Source organism: Anas acuta, chromosome 3 (genome assembly GCF_963932015.1).
Source record: "Anas acuta chromosome 3, bAnaAcu1.1, whole genome shotgun sequence".
NCBI lineage: Eukaryota > Metazoa > Chordata > Aves > Anseriformes > Anatidae > Anas > Anas acuta.
Window position 1 is genome coordinate 28265572 of NC_088981.1, and position 23194 is coordinate 28288765.

General features: G+C 37.3%; 1 protein-coding gene across 7 annotated transcripts in view; it reads left to right on the plus strand.

The window, feature by feature from the left end:
- Window positions 1–23194, plus strand: part of SDCCAG8 (SHH signaling and ciliogenesis regulator SDCCAG8) — a 108669-nt gene that overhangs the window by 68698 nt on the left and 16777 nt on the right. The window lies entirely within an intron of this gene.

The following is a 23194-nucleotide window of genomic DNA, read 5'->3' on the forward strand; positions in this document are numbered from 1 at the left end:
CATCTGTGCCCTCTTGCTCTTTTTTCCTCTCTGTGTATTCAGACATCAAAGTTTGCTGAGGCATGGTTGAGGGGGTAGGAGAAGATAAAGAAGGGAAACAGCAAGTGCAATCCTAGTCAACCAGGCAACCTCTTGTCAGTAGTGAAAGGCAGAGTACAGTTTAAGCTCATTTGGGCTAAGTAGTCCAGCCAGGGCAAAAGTTTGTTATTCTTGACCACTGACCACCTGACAAGAACAGAGTTTGCACATACTGAAACATCCAGTCTTGTATGATCACTTTTTTTTTCCAGCTATTGACTTTTTATCTCCATCTTTTCATTATCTGTCTGTCCATTTTAACATCTTTTTTTTTTTCACTCTCCCTGCTTTCTTTTCAGTCTTCCAAGCCCCCTTCTTTCCTCTTCCTTTTCAGATTTGTCTGAACCTCATCCTGTTCCGCCGTACCCCAGAATTACCATCATTTTTTATAGCTCAGAGAACAAAGAAACTCCAGATACTACAATTGTGTCCCTAGTCTATGTGACCACATAATTTTTCCATTGATCTCACCTCTTTCTCCCCACCCACCTCTTTTTTTTTTTCTTTTGTGTGCGGTAGATTCTCAGCATTTGGGGGACACATGCACTGAGGACTCTGTTACTTTTAGGGGGGAGAATATAAATCTTTTTTTTTTTTTTTTTATTCCCTAATTGTTCCCCTGTAGCACTACTAGTATCTGGGTGGATATGAGAACTCTTTGTGAGTCTCTTGGAGAGTCTTTCCTCTATGTAAGAGCCAAATAGACCTACTGGAAAATGTTGCTTGTTCTCTGCTACAGCAGCAGTGACTATACACTAGAAAAGATTGAAAGCATTAATCCAGAACAGAAAAGTGGTTTGAAAGCAGAGTGGTCATGCTGCAGGCAGTGCCCTACCTTCTGCTGCTGTTTTGATGATGGCAAGAAGAGAAAACAGGACAGTGATGGTATTTGTCATATTTAATATTTTAGAATATTTAAATATGGCAGAGATTTATCAGGCATTTGAATCACTGACAGTATAGGTTAACAACATTTTCAGAGGGAATTCTTTTAACATTTTTAATTATGTTCTTACTCTGTATTTATTTAAAATCTAGGTAATTAACGACAAGGCTTTATAATGACAAGGCTAATAAACAGCTTTAAAAATTCAGTGTAATCTGATTTTAGCTTCCATGTGAAAATTATAATAGTTTTCAGTATCAGTTCCCTATAAATCAGCTATGAACTATTCAGTTCTAAGTGAAGAAAAAGGTCTTTTCCAACCTTAATGATTCTACAATTCTACGACTTCTACCACATAAAAACCAATGATTTTTCCTCTTCTGATTTTTGAAACTAGAGATCTGACTAGGGTATGTAGCAATTGAGAGAAGAACAAATACTGATGTGCTTTGCCTCAGATTTCCATCCATCACTCAGATACTAATAATCACAATTTTAAGGGTGATTATTTCTTGTCACAATTATTTGCTGCCCATTTTTATGCAGCTACAAATAACCCTGGTGGTCTTGCAACACAATAACGTGCAGTGGGTTCCTACCCAATTTCCTATCTGTTTTTATTCTGCCTCTCTTTAGATAGTTTCTTGTAGCAAAATTAATTTGACTTAATTTTGGACTTAACATTTGCATTTGAATCATATGAAATTGTGCCATTTGTACCTAAGAAATCTTTGTCACTACTTCTGTTCTGCTATGAGAGCACGAAGGCCCTGCTGTAACTATTTTGTGGAAGGAACAAGATCTAATTGATCAATCAGAATTTATTTTGAAGCAACGTTTGGACAGTTTTGATATTTACACTGCTGAAAATGAACAAGATGACTTTTTTGCCATTCCCATCTTTCAGTCTGGCTATATGCTACATATGCGTATTGTCTGGAATGATATAAGGAGGCTTTAAAGGAAAGGGTTGCTTTAAATTACAGTCTTTAAAGATGATTTAAAATTAGTCTTTTTATGTAATGCAAATATCCATCCCTTTCAGTGTTTTTGCTCACTGAAATGCAGTTTTAAAAGAAGTAGTTGTCCATCTAAATGACACAGAGGACACGTGCTATTGGAACAAACTTATATTGAAAGGTGCAATTTGCAGGACTATGGTGACAGGTTAAGACTGCAGTGGAACTTCAGAACAGGTGTTCAATTAATGTTGTTAATCTAGCAACCCCGAGGATCTTTGCTTTAGATCTGTGTATGATTTTTTACAGTAGTTTATTCTTGATTTGGTATTTTTGTACCTATGTGCTTTTCATTTTAGACAGTGCTTTAGCTGCTAAGCACATTATCTCAAAAATATTAGGTAGCATGGTACAGGGCTTTGCCAGTGGAAATGAGCTGGTCAGTGTGGGTGCCTTTGCAAGGCTGAATCTTGGAAAAATAAAATGTCTGTGGTGTAGCAAAGAGCATATTGATGTAAATTTTCAACCTGAAAGCCAATTTTACGATTAAATTCTTCAAATTCCTATTCTGTAGATGTGCGTTCATAGTAGAAATGAGCAATAGTTTGTATGCTTACATTAAGTATAAGGCCCTTTTGAAATATTGTTAATAAAACATAAAGCTGTAGGCTTCTAATTAGTGTTTTCAGAACTAATTTTAACTAAATTTAGTAAATGGGATTTAGAGCTATAAGTTTTTCTGAAATTTCCAATTTTGGTGGTTGGAATTGATATATTTTGCTGTGGGTGCTCACTGTTCAATCTATGCAACATTAACAATGCATTTTACACAACGGGGTAAAACTGGGGCTTTTTGCGGTGGTAATTTGGGGAGTTGATGGTAATGCATTTGTTTTAACTGTATTTTTGGTAGCTAAAGTTAAAAAGGAGAGCCTACAGGACTGGCAGTTTGGGGCAGATGTGTGTCTATTCCTCAGGCATCAGTGGTTGTAAGTTAACTATAAAAATGTTACAACCATCTGTGTAACAAGACGGCAGAGATCTGCTCTTGCCTGTTACTATAAATAAGAAGGAGATTTGTTTGACTTCATAGACATTGGATTTATAAAGACTATATGTGTCAAATTGTAACTACGTGCCATGTTGCTGAGATGTGTCTGCAGCCAACTACCTGGGGTGCCTTCCCCTTCAGACATGGTAGAGGAGTGCAGCAACTGTGCCGAAATGTCTGTACAGCACAAGATGTCACAAATTATATTTGTTTTCCACCTATGGGGAAATGTATGATTCTTACGGGGATAAGCGTATGTGGAAGACTTGCTAGATCCTTAAGCGGACCTCTATAGGAGTTAGGGAGAATAAATGATACTGACTTCGACAATGACTTTAATGTTCTTCCACCATTCATTTTATTGCTGTTGTTACTAAGTGAATAGTGTTTGAGAGATTGCATATGCATGAGAGAACACAGATTTATGAGAACTGAGGCATATATATCGAGATTATACCAGCTATTTCAAGTAGCTAATACATGTGAAATCATGAGAAGTGGTTTGCTGTCACCATTACAATCTGAATAGAGATTTTGGGTTTCTTTAGTAATTCTCCAGTAGAACAATTGGTTGAAATTATTTCTTGATAACTGAAGCTAATAAGTTGCACTGCATATTTTACATTTTTCTTGTTAAAGATCATGATGCCTTTTTGTTTTTTCAAGAAATGATGATGGGTGGAAAAACTCAGTTTTGACCGTTGCTTAAAAGGCCTTTATTTTTCTTTCAAAACCAGTTTGTTCTTTGTTGAATATATTGTCTTCCCTATTTTTGTTGTACTGATAGGTTAGTATTAAGTAATAATGAAGCAATTGTTACTTTCTACTCACTAGACTAAGCATCTGTTTTGAAATGCAATTATAGAATAAAAGCTGTATTAAGTTGTGGCTTTTTAGTTTAAAAGGCATTATTTTTTATATTGAAAATAGTGATAAGTATATGTATTGTCCATAACATCTTTGATTATTAGAATTGCCTCAGTGTTTAAACAGCTTTGCTTTTTCCTGAGCATCCTTATTCTTCCCCACGTATCTTTGGTGTGGTTTCGCTGTAACAGGATTGCTCCAACAACTGGAGAGAGAGTTGTTTGTGTAGCCTTTCATTCAGTGAGGTGGTAAAAAGCTTTGTGGTCAATGCATTCTGCATTGCAGTGCAGCCAGATAAAACTCTCAGCTCTGTCCAGAATTTGGGGTTATCATTCTTACTTATTTTTTATTGCTATTTAATAGACTCACATTTCAGGTTGAGAACCGTATACTCCAGAGAAGTACTGTAGAAGTGATCTACAAATGTTGTGTATACGCACAAACGGATTAGGTATGTGTAGCAAATCCTGTCAGAATCTGAAAATGTATTTGGCTTTTGATTAACGTGTCTGAATGTTTTAACACAGTGCACATGGTCTGGAATAGGAACTAGATGTTCAAAACTCTCACTCCCTCTTTCTCCCCAGGTCACTGTCTACTTAATTTTTTTCCTTCTCATTATAGGTGTGTGTATATACAGCGTGTATGTATATGCATATATCTATATAGTTTTACATGTATATTATATGTATCAGTATTTCCATTCTAAATAGTTAACAGATTGTGTAAGATTATATAAGCTCCTGAATACTCTCCTTAAAATTTATTTCCCAACTAGTTGACCAGTATATACATAAAGCAAAAATTATCTTAGTTGTTAAAAAACCTGAAAATGTGTGCTAAGAATAAAATATAGAGTCTTCAGAAAATGCTGCAAAATACTGCACAGATCAGTAGTTACCTTTCTTGAGAAGTAAATGAGAAGTAGAGGGAAATATCACACACAATTTTCAGATAGAAGCTTAGGGAACATAATAATGTTCTGTAAGATGTATTCTAGTTTGCTGAGTTCTGCGTTCCTCTACTACTGCTATTAGTGAACCTATAAATATACTATATGATTATATATTTGATATACATATAATAATTCCTTTGGGACTGTATTGGGCTCCATTGTAAGAGTCGTTAGGCTTCATTGCTTAAGTTGGTCAAGGGTCTCCAGCACCACTGGTGTACTGATTGGGGCATTTCTTATTTTCCATCTGCATTTATTTGTGGCCAGCTTGTACCTATTTTTCTTTGAGCCAAAACTGGTATAAGTAGTTCTTTTGTTCTGTTTTTATTTTATCTGCACAGTATTTCTAGACAATGGTTGTACCCATTCAGTCCTACTTTGAATAATAAATGAAGCCTTTTTCTTTTGTTCTTTTTACAATAAGCTTTTCCTCTCCCTCCATTTTCTGGTTGTTGATCTTTTTTGAATATAGGCAATCAGAACTGTCTGCAGGGTATTGGAAGAAGGCATTTGAATGTCTTGGATGGTGGAATTAATATGTTTACTGTAAATTCCTTGACTGACGGATCCTATGATCACATCTGCCTTTCTTACAGCTACGTAATACTGGCAGCTGGTAATCCATCTCTATCCAAGAAGTGCATCCAGGACCTCTTCCTCACAAGTAAATCCAAATTGTTAGCAGAGACTTTTGCTGTGAACTAAGAATCCATTAAGTCTCTAGCATAAGACTTTGTACTATCAAATTTCTTCCCTTTTCTGCAGTTCCATTCTTCTGAGTCATCTGTTTCTTTCTGTGCAGTGCCCCTGACCTTATCTAAGTTTATGAAATCTCTTTAATTTATCAGCCCACTCCCACTTTTTGTCCTGAGTTGTAATTCAAAATATTAAAATATCTGTTTAAACTCAATGAGAAGAAATTCTTAAATTTCTTCCTTAGCTTCAGTTGTTCCTGTTGGTTGTGCTCTTTTTTAAGTCGGTTACTTACCAACAATGACTAGTTGCTTAGTTAACAATTGCTGTTGTGGCATGATATGTAATGGATTGGTTAAGTTAATGTAGGTAAGATTTATTCCATATCCATAAATAAAAATCAGCTGCTAGAGAAATTAGGATTGATGTAGCAGAATCTGCGTGAGTTAATTTGTGTTTCAGTTTCTCGTGTTTTCCATTTACCTTTATGTCCCTATTTATTCTTTTTCCTTCAAAATGTCTTGTACACTTTTCATGCATTTGAAGTCACATTAACAGGCCAATAATTATTGAATTACCTTCTTTTACGGATTAGCTTTGATATCTTAGCAATGTAGTCAATGGAGAGGGGAACAGGGTCTGTGTTCGCTTTTCTTATCAGGACAGCTGGTCACCACAACTTCAACGTTTTAGAAACGGGAAAATAATATCTGGGATATTATAAATGGGGGGATAGTCCATGCCTCAAAGAAAAGCTAGGTGGAAAAATAGCCAGGTTTGCTTGCTTCTCTGAACAGCTATCAACACTCTGACTAACACCCCTTCTGTGAAGGGTCTGGTAGTTGTCCACTCCTGAGAATATCTTCAACTCGACTGCTTTGATGTGCTCAGCCTTCTCCAGAACAGACATGAGGTTAGTTCTTATTCATGCCATCAACTTCTGGGAGTCAAAGCCTTCAGCTCACTAATAGTAAGCTTGTGCTCTTGTCTACCGGGAATGTAAAAAGCCCTGAAATGTGTGACATAAAACAGCACAACATAAGGTTCCAGGCTGTTCTTGTTACTTTCTGTTGTCAGCACAGTTGCCGAGTTTCAAATTTAAATGTTAATTTAGCATTAACAAAGAATTCTTGATTCTCTCCTCTGAAATGGAGGTGGATAAAGGTGATACTTTTAATAGCCCAGCCCAGACTCCCCTTGATGTGTCAAGATCTAGAAATGCTTTGTGCCATGCAGTGCATCACACTGATGTTGGAAAAAGCACACATTGCAAGCCTACCCATGGCCTTCCAGTGAAACCCCCTTTTTTTCCTCCTACATTTGATTATTTGCTACAAACTTGCTTTTTTTTTAATTTTTTATTTTAGATGGGGGTTGTTTCCAGTGATCGTATACAATTCTTCTTGTGTTAATCCACCAATTACACCTTAACCACCACCGTATCTTCTTCTTGAAATACTTTGTCTTCAGTGCCTGGTAGTAGCCCTTCAGGTCCACAACAGTAGACCAGTCTTCCCCACCTCCCTCACCAGTTCCCCAGAGATGTGAAATAAGAAGTGAGCAGGATGGATCCAAGCACACCTTTGCCAGCGGGTTCATAGAAGCATTGTTGTTTAATGACAAGAAACAGCACCAAAACATGTCCCAGTTCATTGAAAGCATCTGCTAAAAGGTATCCAAAGCAACAGAATAAAGGTTTCTACCCAGGATAGTACCCTTCGCAATGTATTAGAAACTCTGGAGGACAATCCTCCCTGTGTTACTTTAGAAAGTCTTGATTGTTTAGACCATCTAAAAAGTAAACTGCTGAAATCTCTGACTGTTACAGTCACCTTATTTTCTTCTATATTGTGTTGCACCTGCATTTTTAAAGTTCATTCTTCTGTGCTATATTTCTGTGATATCCATGTGATATGTCAGAACATTCAGAAATATATTTACAAGTAGTCGCTGTGAGGCTAACACTATGCAGTAGATCAGTGGCAACTACACAGTTGGGATATTTAATAGTAATTGGGATCTTTATATTGGGCCTTAAGTGAACTCACAATACTTGTAAAATCTAGTTATTAACCCATTTAAGCAGTAGCAGATTCTGTTTTGGTTTCGCTCTCTGTGTATAACTCTTAGATTTTCATACTAAGGCTAGTTGAAATCCTCTGTTCCCATATAATGCGGAAGTGAAAACAGACAGATGAGTAACATTCAGAAGGCTTTGTGTGACATGAAAATTTACCGGTGCCATAACAAAATCTATGCACCTGCCTGCTTCCAGGGTTACTGTTGAAGTGAAGGAGACCCCAAACTAGTGGCAATTTATGTTCTTAATATAGAAGTGAGTAGATTTTTGCAAGGCTACCGGAAGGCAGCTTTTTCCTGATAACTCCACCATTTTGATTGCTTCCACAAGGTGCAGTTCTGCTCCTTTGGAAGTTGATGTAATTGTGGATGCTTTCATTTTTCCCATCTAGCCTTTTTTTTCTTTTTTAATCTTTGATTGTTTAGCCTTGATGTGTCTTGTGCCAGTAAGTTATACAACTAACATTTCACTTACAGGTTTTTTTTTTGTTCGTGATTTTTGGGTTTGATCTATCAAATTCATTGGAAGTGCTGTTGGTTTTGGATTATGAAACTAAAGACTTATTTTTGCACCATTTTTTGTTCTTTAAAATGCAGATGGAATCTTCTGTTGCCCGTTTCTTGTCTAACTTAAACTGTCATTCATTTCTGAAACTTCAGTTATTCATTATCCGATTCTGAGTGCACTCAATAATAATAATAATAATAATAATAATAATAATGGTCATAATAATAATAAAGTAACTAAGTTTTTATTGTGCCTTGTGATGGTGCAAATTGGTAGTAGCCTAATAGTTACAGGCATTGTGTTAGTTTTTAGAAATGTTACCTTAAATAGCAGAAGTTATACTGAAATTGGGAGCACGGAAGAGGCTGTAAGTAAAGACAGTATAAAAAGGGGTACTTAGCATCTACATTTTTAATGTACTCAAGGAAGTGTTGTGTGTGCTGTGGGCTTCTTAGTTTGGTTCTGAAAAAAAAAAGTGGTGATAAAGGAATGGAAAAGAGTAATAGATATGGTTGTTTAAATTGTTCTTTGTGAACAGTAAAATCTTGTGTGCAGGAAAAGAAATTATTTTTGTTGTTTTGTTTGTTCTTGTTTTTAAAGACCTTTTTAACCTTTAGCAGCCATATTCCACCTTTAGTTATATGTATGAAAATACATGCTTGTCCCAAATATCTCTCGTTCAAGACTTGATCCTTAAAGGCCTTTAGAATTCTGATTTGATTCAAGTCAAGATTGCAGAATACTTCCAGGTCCACAGATTCAAAAGGTTGACTTAGTGGTAAGACTGAAATTATAGTAATCTTTCCTCTGCTTATGTAAAGTGGTGTAATCCTTCTGAGTGCTACACTAGCACTTCCCACACTAGGAAGGATTTAGCCTTAGTTTTAGCTATGTGAATTATATGTAGTCAAAAACAACTTTTAGTTTGATTTATTTTTATTTTTTCTCTCTCTGCTAGGTTCACTCAAGTGGCTGACCTTTCTCATACACGCACACAAACACGCATGCAGTTTCAAAACTGAAAAAAGCTTGTCTGTAAAATTACACCAAACTTAGTCAATTGCACAGATTAAGTATTTGGAGACATCTGATTTAAAAGCACTCTGACTTTAACTTTTACCATCATGAAGGCTGTTGTAATCTGCTGTGCCTGATCACACATGTATTAGGTGGTGCAAATAGTTGGGCTTCTCAAACCAGTTTTATGAATAAAATGGACAAACAAGCTGAAGGGCAGTATATGCATCCTGGGGAAAGGGCTTTCAGAGGCTGGGCAGAAATGGAATTTCTTCATTGGCTTTCTGTAACATTAACCCATGTCTATAAAATCCACAGGAAATGTGTCTAACGTTTTGTCCTTTTTAAATTTCCATTTTTAATAGCAGGAAAACACTACAGGCAGTGCATTTCTGAGGGATTATTTCATTTCTCGGGTGGCTGAAGTCACTCGCCCTTCAGCCTTGTGCCTCACAACACACCCGAGGCGAGCCATAATCCCCAGCAAGGCACTGCTTGTCTTATCTTATTGCTTAATTATTATACCTATTGAATGCTGCTTAGAACATTGTCAGCTGTTGAAAAAAAGGTAATTATCACTAGTCAAATGAAAAACACTTTTTTGGCTGCCTTACGGATACACATTTTACTGGTACCTTGATACATAATGAAGCCTGATAGCAAAACTTTTGCTTGTCTCTTCTTCAAGCCACAGCTGTTTCCCTGCTAAATTCATCCCATCTGTCTCCCCTTCCGTAAGGCTGTAGGCAGTATAGCATAAGTACAGAAGCAGTTCAGTGCTATTTTGGATAAACATAGCTGAAATTTGAATCTTTGCCATTTGCAATGCACACATTTTGTTTTACTGCTGTAAAGAGAGCTGTCAAAATAAAAACTACATGGATAATTTACTGAAATACAGTCAAATAAAACGATGATCAAAGGGGAAAAATGAAGATATAACATAGGGTCACTCTTACTTTCAGGATATATTCTGAACGATGTAATTGTTGACCTCTTGACATTTCTGGGCTCTGAGAAATTGGTAGCAAGTAAGAAAAGGAAAAAACACTGAATTAGAGTATAGCATGAAGTAGCCTGGGTTTCATGCCAAAAAGGCTAATTGTAGCAGGCAGTTGTTTGCGGTAGTGCCCTGTGAGATATCTGAAAGGTACAGTTCTTCACTCGTTTTATAAGGAGAATATGATTGTGTAAGATAATACAGCATGGAAAATAAAATGAACAGTTTCTATATGTGTCACTTTGTCTCTGAAAATTGAAAGATACCATAATGATCACTGGAAGAAAGGTTTAACCACACTCATCTACATCTTCCTTTGCTGTTTGCAGTTTTAGCAGATATGGGGAAGTATATGTTAAAGCTCAATAAGGTCTTTTTGCTTGAGTGTGTTGCTCTAAAATGGATTGGGTGGTTACTTATCCAAGACTTTTATTTGAAATTCCTGGACTTTCAGGAACAAAAGATCCAAATCCCTGTGACATCTGCTTGATAGTTAGCTTTGTTACTCAAATAGAGTACTGTGCAATAGAAAGTATGTGAGAGTCTTTTGGACAAAACCATTTATAAATGTTCTCTATTCTGCCTAAGTGTTAGAAATCCTCTGGCACCTCTGTTAAGAGAAGGATTGTGACCATTACATCTCAGATATATTTTCCTTTTACTGCATTATTGTGCACTGTGTCCCATCTCAGCGAAGACTATGTTGTGTCAGCACTATACCTATATGGCTGATGAACTCTTTTGAGCCTTTTGCAGGAGAACCTTGGAAACTCATCCTAGGTTAACCCTGATGTGTATTTGGGATAATTCCACAACCTGTGAAAGTTAATTCTCAAAGGCTCGTGGATTGTGTAAAGTAAAGGTGAACAAAGCTATTCTTGTCCTAACCTAGATGATGCTGTCCTTGATAAAAGATACAGTGAGATGACCGTAATAAAAAATAGTCTAAATGTTATAAGCAGAAAGTTATTTTTGGAAAAAGCATTTTGGGGAATTGAATGCTACAAAAGTACTATTTTCAGTGTTTTGTGTTGGGATAGAGAAGGGGGAAAGGGATGTTAAATCGTTAGCTTTTTCATATGCTACAGGATTATTTTCAAGCTATATTGAAAGCAACAAAGGCTTTTGTCATGCTACTAAGAAAGGTACTGCTACATTAAATGCTTGCACAGTGTTTTTCTTGCAAATGTGTGTGAAATCAGTACTCTGTGGCAAGAACCAAGACTGCATTGCTGCTCGTGTTTACAGCAGTGTTGGACTTTCTTTATAACACTGCATGAATAAGGATGTTTTCATCTGGGAGAGTGAATGTCAGTATTTAGTTCTCCCGTAACTAATCCAGGAGCTGGTGAAACAGCTGCTGACAGAACTAGTGCCCCTACATTTCAGCCTAAAGGAAAAAAGGCTCCAGCATTTCTAAAGGAAGCCCAGTTCTTCGAGGACTCCACTGTAGAGTATGCCCAGTAACCTCTGTGTGCATCACATTCAGAATCACCTTAAATTAAATATTGCAGAAGCCGTACTATAAAGACTTCCCCTGCATGAAAGCTTACGCTAAATGCCGTTAATGCTGTGTGATTTTGTTTTGTATATGTTTATATTGATGGTGCATTTAGGAGAGCTGTCCAAGTCCACTAGCTGAATGGGAATGTAGCCAACTTCTACCTCATCAACCTGTTGGAGAAAGTTGTTGCAGGAAGATGAAACTTAAGAAACAAAAGGAGGTTATGGAGAGTTATGCGTGGGGAATGGCATCTCCCCCTCTGCATCCCTTCAAAGAACAGTTCTATGGACTTTTGCTTCAATAACTATTAGGTTACCCAAACATTGTAGTAAACATCCAGGTACCAAGACCATCTTGGAACAATTGTTTTTGTTGTAAATGTATTGGGCTGCTCTTGAAAGTCCTGCTAAGATCTGAGCTTTCCTTCCAAAAATAGCGTTAGGGCTTTATCATCCAGTTTTGTATACAACTTGCAGTAAAAGGAGAGTGTTTAACATCTGAGAGAAAATGTGCATGCACCAGCTTAATGACTCAATGAGCTTAATAAGCCTTTTCCTCTCCAAAAGGAAAGATTGACTTTTGTGCAGCATTACGGATTGAAAATTGTTAGTCTCTGTTAGAATCATTTAGGTAGTCTCTGGAAGTTTATGAGGGAGGCCTGCACTTTTTTTGCATGACAAATTTGACAGATCCACTGTGTGTTTTTCCAAACAAAAAACTCAGTTTTACAAAGGGTTTTACCTTCTTCTGGTGTGTATGCAAATGAGAGTTAGCTATGGAGGAGTGTACAAGATCAAGAGCAAAACAAGTTATAGTGGCTGTAGTCTTTTCCCATGCACAAAGTATTAAGAAAGCTGTCAGTCTTATGATTTTATATTTATTATACCTTCTTTTTGCATAATACCTTATCATAAGTACATGTATTTGTTGATGGTATGATCAAAAATCCAACATTTTCTGAACTCCAGGTGATCCCTTGCCTACAGGGTCAGGTATGCTTACACTGTTGGAACTGTTTGTGGTGATCTTAATCTAATATGGAGACTTCTGGCTTTGTAGTAAGGTCAAATATAGCGCTTCAGATACTCAATTTATTGTTGTCTGGCCATCATCTTTTACTGAAGTCCAGGATATTTTTTTTTCTGCCTATGTGTTTTTAGATTATAAATAAGACCCTGTATTCCACCCTTTCCTTCTACAAGACAATATAAGGACAAAAGTAAAAAGGAGGAAGAGGTCAGAGGGTGTCACGTACAAAATAAAATGATAATAATAATCCATCAAGTAAAATGAAAGAAGAAAAACATTTCTTACAGTATTGTTTTCTGTTCTTTTCCCCTATACCTTTTCTTGTTTTTCTTGATTTAAGGTAATTTTAGGTACTTCATGTCTATACGTGGAAGGAGTATATCCTGATCTTCTGAAAAAAATTCTGAATTCTAAATCTTCTGAAACATTCTGAAAATTTTTGGAATATACACAGCAAAAAACCTCCTCTTGCTTAAAATTTTTCATGCAACTTATTTGTTTGCTTGGTTGCCTTGTGAGCGATCTCATCAAAACCAATAATCAAAGTCAAAAGCAATAAAATCTTTACAGAATATTACTACTTTTCACTCTTAGCTGTCTGCTCTCAATTTCAACTGTATCTATTCTGGCAAGTTTTAGGCTGGTAAATTAATGCTTAGAAGTTCTGATTACATAGGATTTACAAAATCCACTATTTGAAAGTAATTTTTTAACGGCAACATGACATTAACTGAACAATGCATTTGACTATATGGTACATAAATGTTTTTCTACGTTTTGCCTAGGCTCTTCCAAACAGAGAAACTGTTGCAACTATTTTAAGTGTTCGCAGGTCATTTGTAAAATAAAACTAAAATCCCTTGCATTTAACAGTAGTGAAGGTTTTGGATATGCACTGTTAAGAGAAAGAAAAGCTTACCTTATATTGTATTAAAATGCTTTCCTCTTACTTGCTCTCTGAACTCAGAACCCCCTGGTCCATCTGAGCCCCATCTAACTTACAGAAGCGACACCAAGTTTTCAATGACAGGGGATATTTATGCAAAATCAGAGGAAAAAATAATTTTGGTAAAGAGCAGAACTGATTAGAGTCCTGACAGCTAAATTCACTATCAGAGCTCCCAGTTCCACTTCAGATAAAGCAGTATTGTAAAATAAATGAATGAGCCTTCCCATGCTGTTTTCAATAACCAGTCGAACATGGGCTGATGGAAACAAGTGAATTTGTTCAGTCCCTTAAATGCAACAAAGTGTTACAACAGAATTGAAAATGTGGGTTACCTGAAATGTTAGTGTTATTTGTGTGAAAATATGGTTAAAAAATCTATCCTACTAAAATCTATTCTCTCCTATTAAGTTAATTTCTATTCGTATTGTCAAATAGTACATTTGGGGATTCTTTCCTTTGTAGTCTTTATGGGAAAGATTTTTTTCGTAATACTTCAGTGATTTTCTGCATCAGATTGGAGGGTACTGTTACAGTCAGTAATGTTTACATCAACAAATGTAAATTCAAATTAAATCTATTATTTAAATAGCATAATGGAAACACATGGTGCTTTGTAGTCATGTAATTAAAGAAGATCTGTGCCTCCAGGAGTTTATGATCTAAAGATCAAAAACAGTTCCACATGCAACAGACCTCTCCTAAATATTGGTGTACAATTTGGGGATTTTGTCTTGCATCTATTTCAGCATAAATTTTACTCCTGTACAGAGATTTCCCAGGCCAGTGCTGTACAGTTTGAGATGTAATGCGTAAGTACTATACTTGGCTGTTTGTGCACGAGCAGTAAACTCTTAGAACAAAAAAAAAAACAAAACACCGTGACTTAATGTCAAGATTTATACCTCACTTATTTAACAGTAACGCTATGAGTTAAACTTTGTGAATGACATTGGTTTAGTTAGGAAAAACCCTCAAATCTCCATCTGCTATATCTCCAAGAAAAAGGAGTCTGACTAGCCATGCTATTTTTTTTTCTTCCCCTTCCAATTGAGAAAGTGATTTTGTGCAAAACTGCATTTGAGTTAAATTATTCACTCATCCTGGGGCAATAGTCTGTATTCACTTTCCAGCTGAGCCAACTAAAAATATGGGTAACAGACCAGCCTAGTACTCTGTTGTTGTCTTATATAATGTGGTGGTTTGGAAATGATGATGAAGACAACTGGGGTATTTCATGGGTGAAACAGTAGCATCATAAACTAAAAGCTTTGCTTGCTATATGTAATATTTTCTCCCTCCCTCATTTCTGTGCCCTCATTTCAGAGATGTTGCTTTTATTAGAAGGAGAGGAAAAAAAAAAAAACAACACCTTTTTCTTCTTTGTAGAAGTTTTTGCCTGAATTGCTGGCTGAGTTCCCTCCAAAGTCCTGGACTCCCTGAAATTAAAACTTGGAAAAGTTCAGCCCTCAACTGGCTATGGCAGTGTACTTTGTCTAGGGTACTTTAAGTCTTCCTTTTCCCCTCACTCTATGCTGCAAAAGATGGTTGTAAACACGTAGGTTGTTGTTGTCAAGTGCAGTGGCTCTGGATTTCTTCCAGTTAGCATCTTAATTAGAACACTGAATTAAAAAGAGAATTTTTAATTTCTTTTGGGTGTGGGGAGCTAAATGGAGACCTGTCGGTGAACCCCATGACTCATGGCTGTAAACTATTAAACTCCTTTGTCTCTGGGATGACTTAGCTGTAAAATAATTGGACAGCTCTAAGAAGCAATTTTTGGCTTCAACCTTCTTGCCTGAGCATTTTCCTTAAGTTAAGGTAAGGAGGTTTTTTTGTTTGGTTTGTGGTTCTTGTTGTTGTTCTTTGTTTGCAATAATGTACTAGAACTGTGAGATTACAATATTAGAAAAGAAATTTGGTGTTTGGGATTGCTGAGCACTGAATTTTTTTAATCGCAAGTCCTTTATATGAGTCTAATACTAATTATCTGAGATCCAAATACACAGGTCCCTGGCACGGTGCTACACTAGCTGTTGTTTCGGGCCTCCTTTTGTACATTACAAAATCCAGTACGTCCGTGAAAGATAAAAGCAATGAGGAGGAAGAAGTGTAAAACAAATCTTTGTTACTAAGTTAGCCCTCATGTGGCAGAGGTTCATGTGAAGCCACATACCATATGACCCAAAGGGTCATTTTGCTCAGAAAGCTGCAGTTCACTTAAAAAAAAAAAAATGCAAATAAGCTTACCTTAATTTAGGGAGAACACTCAGGCAAGGAGTTTGAAGGTTGCCCCTATCAGTAAGGGTAGCTTATTAATTGCGGGTGCTTTGGGTAGAAGAATAAGGAAAGATAATAAGATTTCCTAAGAAGGGGTAGCATTGGTTGTCTTACAGCAAAGCAAAATAAAACAAAAAAGAACAGAACAGCAAAACAACCAACCTACAGAGGTCCTGTGAAATTAGGCAATAATTCTGACATCAGGCAGCTAAATAACAGACTCAGATGCAGAAAACTGTCCCAGTTTCCAACATTCCTTTCAGATGACATTAGAAAACAAGGTAGACTTAGCATGAGAAATAGTGTCTTTATACGAAGAGATTGCTCTTGTTAGGCCCATATGTGAACCATATATCCAGATTCTCTCTACATCCGCTCACATGTCTCCCTGTCAGCATCTGAAGAGAGATCCCCAAATGTTCAAATGTACCTTTCAGATCAGAGTTTAATTTTAGAAGACTTTCTTGGCTTATTAATTTTTATAACAGTGCTGTGATGGAGGAGACACCACAATACAAGGAAAATTTCAGAACTCAAAGTGCTGTAGAAAGATGCTGCAATAACTGAATGTGCAATAATAGGTCGTAATATATGAACGAATACATCTATATATAAGATATGTCATTATTGAATAAGTAATCATTCACTGTGGTGGTACTGTTCATGTGTACTTTTTATGTCACAAATTGCAACGTGAAGGACGAAAATTTCCATGATCTATGTGTGTAAGATGAAGGGAGGTTAAGTTTACAAGTCCATGTAAGTGTGGTTCCAGAACTGAGACTTGCAGAAATTTGGAACTTCAGTGCTACAGAACTGAAAGCGAAAATTGTTCTTAGGTATTTTTGCAATTTCTTTATTTGCTCTTATTTAATTTTGTATACATTCTTCTCAATTTAATGAAAAGGTTTTGAACATAAAAGCAAAACCCAAACTCGGGCTTCTTAAAAAAAAAAATTAAAAGGCAGAAGAAAAATAAAGAAAAAGAAAAATCTTTATTATTTGGATTGTTCAGTAAGCACCTAGAAAATGCTTAAGAGTCACCCTCTTTATTAAAATAATGCTGGTAATACCAAAGAGAATAGTAAAACCAATTGCATTGGAACAGTCTGATTACTCTGAAGCTTGCAGAAATGTTAGTTGAAATCTTTCAGGTACCATATTGTATACTTAATTTCTCTGTGAGGTATGTTTTCGTATTATATCTTTAAAATTAAATACATGAAGTCACCATCCAAAACTAGAAATGATACTAAAATAGGAACTGTGAAACAAAAAATGCTGGTTTGAAGTGTTGCCATTTTGTAATGTGGTTCTGTGCTTTTCTGCTTTGTTAATGACCGTGTTAAGGACATTCATGTGGTTAGGAGGGAAGAAGTTAATTCCCTTCATAATATCCCCACTTCCTCTTGTAAAACCTTTTCAAATTAAAAGGGCTTTGCTTTGCATTCCCCATTTCTCTTTGTCTCAAGAGGGAAAGGAGTTATTTCTACACATTACTGCAGTGCCCAATAAAACTGGGTAGATGATTTACTTTTTGTTTGTTTGTTGTTGATATCAGGCATTTTAGGTATACCTAGAGTAAGAAAACCACAAGCATTACAACAATATCTGTAATCATGATTATTCCATTGTTGTTTTTAAAAACAAACAAGCAAATAATATCTCATTTTGTATTTGTAGCTATGCCCAAGATATGGCAGTAAATTAATCAGAACTAGTCCTTTTCTTAAATGGTCCAAACTGCAATCCAGTGAACTCATGGGCACTTTTGGCCTGACATCATGCAAGGTGAGCATTTTATGAAGCACTGTAATTGCACTCTCCAGTCAAGGGAGAAGCCTGTTCCCAAACAAGAAGATACCGCAGGTGTACAAGGTTCACTTTCCTTCTCATGCCTAAAAAAAGCCCCGTATGTTTTGCCTCTCACCAAAAAGATAATGAGCAATGCTCACAGTAAGTGTCAATTCTGAAACGCTTAATCCAATGCATGTTTCACATAATCCAAAGGACCTCTGTTGGCCAGCCCCCGTTTCTGAAATTCCGTTTCTGCTGTCTGCATGGGCTTTCACTGAAGGGAGGATGTACCGAAACTTGCTGCCGAGGGACTGGAGCGGGGCGTGGGAGGCTGCGTGACAGTACTTGAAGCACGCTGCCTGCTGGAGCTGCTGTCGCAGCTGATGTTCAGAGACATGCCCTGTGTAGTTATAGTTGACTGCTTCTGGCTGATCAGTCCAGGAGACATCCTGAGGTGGTAGAGGCTGTTGCTGTAATATCCAAAGCGACCAGATAGGTAAAATAGGCATTTTTGCCCTCTTACTATTCAGATTATTGAGAATCTCTCAGGAAAATGCAGGGGAAAATCCGTCTCCACTCCTTCATCAATGAAAATAAAGGAAGTTATGTGCTGTCAGATGGTTGCAAAAAGTTTTCTCTCGCATCTCCCAGAGTCCTCTGAGCAGGCTGGGGCAGGCGGCTGTGCCTGGCTGTTAACACCTGAAATGAAAATCAATTAATGATTAGGAATGTGTGCAAAGCAAACGAGCTTTGAAAGACGTTCACCTAAGAGGCCTGAGGGACTTTTTGTTTGTTTCAGTTTTTGTTGTTTTTTGGGGTGTGCTTGTGTGTGTATGGGTTTTTTGTTCTGTATTCTTACATTTAAGTAGTTCCATAATTTATAAATTTTGATGACTATGCATGTAACTAAAATCTTACTCAGTAGTTATTTATGAACATCTCCTGTTACAGTTCTTTATTTATTATAGCTGGTAAATCAAGCCCTATCAAATTTAAACTGAGCTAAATTGCTACATCATTGAATACATTGCCACGTTTTACATTTTGAAATTCAAGTGTGTTTTGAACTTCTGTCATCTTTTTCATAAGGAAAAGAGAGAAAAAATGAATTGTTTGAGGAGAAAGTGGCCCTTTTGTTTGTTTTTAGTTAAAACTGTCCATGGCAATTTTGATTAAATTTAAACTAGCCTTGAGACAGAGAAGAAAAAAAGAAAACACATGAAATAAACAGCTTAGAAATTGAGCATTGTGTCCTCAGAAATGCTGTTCTGAACCAAAGCCTCAGCACTGGTCTGCTCTTTCTGTGAGGGTAGGACCTGGCCTCTCCATCTTCCTCTTAAGAACTCCAACTGCTAAATAGCTGAAGTTAAAAACAATTTGTACCCTCCATAGCCAAACACAAGCATTCCCATGTTGTAAGGAAAGCTGGCTTTGTGAAGGCAGTGAAACGCTCTGTGCTTCTTAAAATGGAGAGTTGATGTGGGGAGATTATTGGGAGCAAATGCATGCAGAGTTTCTATCCTTGAAAAGCACTGGAACGTACACATGTGCTTCGTGTTCCTCATGCTATGTACTGCTGCTCTCTGTGCAGATCATCATATGAACAATGCATGTGAGCAGCATTTGAGGTAGAGCTGTTATCTTTTATCTCTTTGATGTCTTATTTTACTGATGCATGAAAAGTTGAATGAGGAAATAGTGTTTCTGAACAAAAGGTGCTGCAAATCCTCAGCAGACAAAATTGCAAAGTGCCGTCTGTCCTTACACATTTCCATCTCTGCCTGTCCTTCATTAACCGAGATCATTATTCATCACAGTGGTTGATGAGAGTTTTATAGGAGCATTTATTTATAATTTTTATGTTCTAGGTATTTATTTTTTTAATTTCAGGCTCCAAAGTGTATATTTTCTTTTCTGTTATAGTCAATTATGTCATAAATGGTCAAATGATAACTCATCACAAACAAAATTATTTTTGCAGCCTGTCTTCCTAGCGTCTGGATTCTAAAGAGACAACCTGGATGCCTGCATGCCAGTGCAACCAGGATTTCAACAGTGTCAATAATCTTTGCTCATCATACCAAAAAAATCAGTGTGTCAGTGTATTCCTGCAGAGTCATTAGCATACAGACTCACTCTGCTTGCTTAACAAAGCATGGTTCGGTATATTATAGTTTCCTAGTCTGCTTGTCTAATTCACCTCTGACAAAAGCAGAGAGAAAATTCAATCCCTTACTTCAGTGGCACGGTAATGCAGGAAATAAATCTTAGGGCATAAGGTCTGAAATGGCAGTCATTTAAATAATTCAAATGTAGCAATCATCCTGCCCATGTGCCTTTCATTTCTTTGTTTTCTTTCTCTGTATTCCTCAAATCACGGAGAGACAAATGTTCTTCTGCAGCAATCTATATTTTTAAATATCTAGAGCTAAATAATTCCTGTCCTCTTTAAATGCAGTTTAACTGGTTACATGTTAAATAATTATTTGCTCTCTCTTTTGTGGTGTGGAGGGGGGAGTTGGAGGGGAGAAGTAACATACAAGCAGATGTGCTGCTAGATCTACAGGCTTCTGCCAACCATATGGCATCTTAAAGAAAGATGGTTGGAGCGTCTGGATTAGCAAAGAGTCGGGATGGAAAGCCATGTGTCGTGTTGGTACAGGCAGTTGTTTTAGCTCTCTGTAAAAGGCTTCAGGAGATTGTGTAATGGAACAAATGGTACTGCAAGCCTAGTAACAGCCTTACCGCTGCTGGAGAGGCAATTGGCCCCCAGGCGGGTACTGCTTCATCCTTGCTTGTTGGTTTTTCGTGAAGGATTTTTGTATCGTTATTCTCTGCTCTTCTTTGAACACACGGGAAACTCGGAGATCTAATTCTGAACTTTATCCTTGAAAGAGAACTATTGTGTGTTTAGGTTTTTTTCACACCCTCGTATTTTATAATGAAAACACACAGCTTCCCTCTGTTTGAAATGAGAGGCTCGTGCCCTTCTGCAGATTTCCTGCATCCTTCGTGAACACTTTGAGACACTGATTCATTGCATTTGTAGCCGATGCCCAGATTTTTTGGGGAAACTGCTCTCTCTGGGATTTACTTAGTTAAAAACAAGATTGGGGCTATTGAGCTGGTGGCTGTAATGTACCAGCTTGGCATTGGTATTCTGTTCGACAAGTTGCTCTTTATGCAAACAAGGGGCCTGCTCCTATTAAAGGCAAAATTCCTTTTGTTTTTGTAACACAGGATTGGGCTCTCGGTGGGCCATTGTGTGCTTTACGGGAGTCTCTGTAGTTCACGCTGCAGCTCACGGGAGTTATTCAGGATCAGGATGAAAGCTTTTGTGTCTAGATCTGTAACAGAAATAGGTTTTAGTCATTTCTCTGCTATCACAAAATAGAATTCTAAGCTGCTCTGTATGTCAATGAAATCTTGCCTCTTAGTACACCTGTTAAGTGCAGTTTTATCTCCCCAATCCTCTTTGTTTCAGAGGAAATTTTAAAACCTGATGTTGCAGTAAAGGAGTTCAATTAAATTAGGATTATTTTATTTGAAGAGACTTTAAGTGCATTATGATCCCATATCACAATTTTTATGTAACAAGGTAACATGAGGGACACCTAAATATTCACTCATAGGTAAATACCTGCTGAGCAGGTAACATTATGGCTTCAGAGACATTAGAAACAAACCATTAACTACAGAAGCATCTTCCCTACTGGGAATGTTTGCTGAAAAATGTATTATCTTAAACGGAGACAAATGCTACTCTAATGTAGCCTAAATTCACAATCATTTAGAAACAAAACAATGATTACTGCTCTTTTTTTCTCTTTAATTCTTTCCTTACTCTCCAGAAGGGTCCTTATCTGGAGCTTAGGAAACAGCAGCCTTCAGCTTAATCTGCAGTTTAGTTACAGTAGAGCAGCGCCTGCTTTTTGCTGAGCTGCATTTGTGCCCCCCTGCTCAAGCCCGCATATGTTGCTCAACGTTGATCAAAAGTGGCCTCCCTGGGGAGGGAGGCTTGGGTTCGTTTTGTCGGCCTGCTCATTACCTCGCCGCGGCTGAGCCAGGTGTGAGGTGGACAGTTGTTGGCCAGGAGCTGTGCCAAGACCACCAGCATCTATCTGGAAGGCTCTGGGCAGCCTTCACGGTGGCTGCTTAGGAGGAGCGGGGCCGGGCTGGTGACAGCCCGCAGGGACCTCTGGTGCTCTGGTCCTCTGCTGAACTGTCACCATCTTTCCAAAATCCAGGCTGGTTTTTGTGCTGTGAGCATGTGAGGTCACCATCATAGTGGTGGACACATTACTGGAAGTATACATTTCATCCTGAAATGTTCATTTCTCTGTGGAAGTTGCCCAATAACTATGAATTATGAATAATAGTTTATTTATGCTGCAGCTATACTATCAGAGGTTACCAAGTCTAGAAGCCACATTATTGATTAGCAGTAGGTGGAGTCTCTGGCTTCTCAGTTTGCATTTGTCTTCTGTATCCCAACTTAGAAGAACAAAAACCATGGTTGTCTTTTTTAATATACAGGCACAGCTTTGTTTTCTTAATTTACTATTCGTGATTTCAGGCACTTAATTTTAATCGTCCAACCACTTATGTAAGTGAGAATGATCATTTCCCAAAAGAATAACAAGATTTCTGAGCTTTTTGTTTAAAAATTTGTTTAATGAAGCTTTTCCTGTTACTTACCATTGGAAGAATAGGATATAAAGAAATAATGTGAGAAAAGTAAACTCATCCAGCAAAACTAAGGTCTTCTGATATAGTCTAAAGGGGAAAATAGTCTACCTGTAGTCACATTGAAGATGTGTCAAGAAAATTAGTAATGCTTACTGTAACTTGTAGTGAAGAGAAGGCTAGTAGTTTTGTTGGACTTTTTGACAATAATTAAAATATTGTGGAGACGAACAGAAGAATATGTGTATGCGCAGTCCTGGACAGAATGATTTTTTCTGCAGGAAAATGCCAGTAGCCTTAGCGTGGTGGGATGCCTGTGCAGGGTCCAATGACAGCTGACTGATAGGCCAAGCAGTGATATGGGAGAGCCAGGCTGGAGCCACGTCTGTGCTCGTTGTGCATGGTACTCCTGACAGCCCAGTGCTGCTATCACGGAGACCCAAGAATGGTTATTCTCATCCACAAGCAAAGCTTCTGTCACCAGAAAGGCAAAATTGACCCTTCCCTCTGGCTGTGATCTGGGTGTGTTGATACTCGTCTCCAGACTGCTTGGTTGCAGTCATATTCCTTATTGTGGAAGGGTTAATGGCTTTCTGAAGATAACTGTAATGATATTTGCCTCTAAAGAAGGAACAAAACTCTTTTTTTTTTTTGTAGCAATGATAGAGTTCAGCCTTTAGACTTGGTGCGCCATTCAGAGCACAAATGGACTAATATATATACATCATGAAATAGCCACTCTTACAGAGATTCTCTTACAGAGAGTCACTTTTAAGATGTATTTTCTCTGAAATGCTTCCCTGTTTTCCTTCAGTGCTTCTAAGCAACTGCTGTTTTCACATACTTCACATGCAAATTC